Below are 1,504 nucleotides of genomic sequence, written 5' to 3'. Positions count from 1 at the left end.
GATAGTAAAAAAATAATTTAATTGATTATTGTCCTCGTATTTAAAGAATGAGGAGGAATGGGGTGATTTTTTGGGGGTATTTTGGTTCCCAGGCTTAAATCACCACATCTATCACCAATCAATCACTCAAATCACCGCAACTTGATAGCCCCAAAATCCTGTTATAGAATCGGTGTTGCAATAGAGTTGACAGGTTAGACAATGCCCTCAAAGCATTGTCTACCCTGTCTACTCTATCGCGACGCCACTGAATAAGAAACTAATATTAAATGTTTTTTAGAAAAAAATATTGTTTAAATTAAATCTATAATGCTGTTGACTTATTAAAAAAAAAAAAAAAAAAAAAAAACGACATTCATAAATAAGCAACCCTATATCGGCGAATAAAGACAAATTTTTTTTCTCGAAAAAAAATTTATGTCTTTATTTAAATTGTCCTTATTGTATGTAGTATATATTCTAATGTAACTGTCATTATTTACAAATCCGTGCGAAACTTTTGAATCCTTTTATGATTCTGATTTAAGTAGGAAACATGCTATTTATTTTATACGCTATTCAAAATATGTGCTATTTAAAAACAATTCAATAAATGTGTTTTTGGTAAAAAAATTAAAATTGCAATTTCTGCACAATTAATACTTGTCTAATTATGAAACTTTTCTGTTTTATTTAAATTTAAAATTGAAAAGAATTTTTTTTTGATATATCCAAAGAAAAACTTTCGAATTTGTCTCCGAGAAATCAAATGTTATTAAGTCTCCAAGAGAGAGAGCCAGCTTTAAAAGATTAACACAAAAAGATTTTACGCGACTTGGCCTGAGGTTTTTTAAAAGTGGTAATAAGCTTGTTTACAATTATATTGTTAAACAAATATTATAAATGAATTTTACATTAATAGTTAATTTTACACCTAAATACATTACTCTTTATTTTACTGTATTACTGGAAAAAAAACCCTTTTTAGTTTCAGTTTAAAGTGATATAATGAAGAAATATACAGTTTTTCCAACAAATTATTTAATTAAGATTCATTATAAGTCACTATGCGACGGTTACACTAAGAACAGAATAGTTTCTGTTTTATTATTAGATAAATAGGTGTAAAAAGTCTCAAAAAGGTATAACTACGATTGTCAAAAAGTCAGTACGTAGGAGTTACTATCTATAAGTTTATGTATTCCAAAAAACTCTCACAACGGGTTTTTAAAAAATAAATTTTAAAGTGGGCGTCCAAATTTTAAAAAATAATAAAAAGATTTATCAAATTTTTACTTAACGTTAGTAATATGTGTTATTAATTTTAATGTATAATCTCATTGTACTTTGGTGCAAGTCTTGAAGGTCAGTTAACAAGCATTATTGCTCTAAATGAAGTAATTTAAAATGTGTATTTTATTTACGCAATTATCAAAAAACAAATACGATATTTGCTTTTATTATTTGCGTATTTATATGTATATCTACATCTATTTTATATATAAATATGTATGTATATATATAT

At 25.8% G+C, this 1,504-nt stretch overlaps 1 protein-coding gene across 2 annotated transcripts in view; it reads left to right on the top strand.

Annotated features, from left to right (window-relative positions):
* The first annotated feature begins 587 nt into the window (after positions 1–587).
* Positions 588–1,504, top strand: part of LOC100205025 (fibroblast growth factor receptor 3) — a 70,050-nt gene continuing 69,133 nt past the window's right edge. The window contains exon 1 of one of the 2 annotated variants that reach the window (XM_065812837.1): positions 588–838. The gene's annotated coding sequence lies outside the window, so the exon portion shown is untranslated. Of the gene's footprint in view, positions 839–1,073; positions 1,345–1,504 lie in introns of those variants that run through there. The other variant, XM_065812836.1, reaches the window with a different exon arrangement.

This window comes from Hydra vulgaris, chromosome 12 (assembly GCF_038396675.1).
Source record: "Hydra vulgaris chromosome 12, alternate assembly HydraT2T_AEP".
NCBI lineage: Eukaryota > Metazoa > Cnidaria > Hydrozoa > Anthoathecata > Hydridae > Hydra > Hydra vulgaris.
The sequence above is the reverse complement of the archived record's forward strand: the minus strand, read 5'-3'. Positions and strand labels throughout refer to the sequence as shown.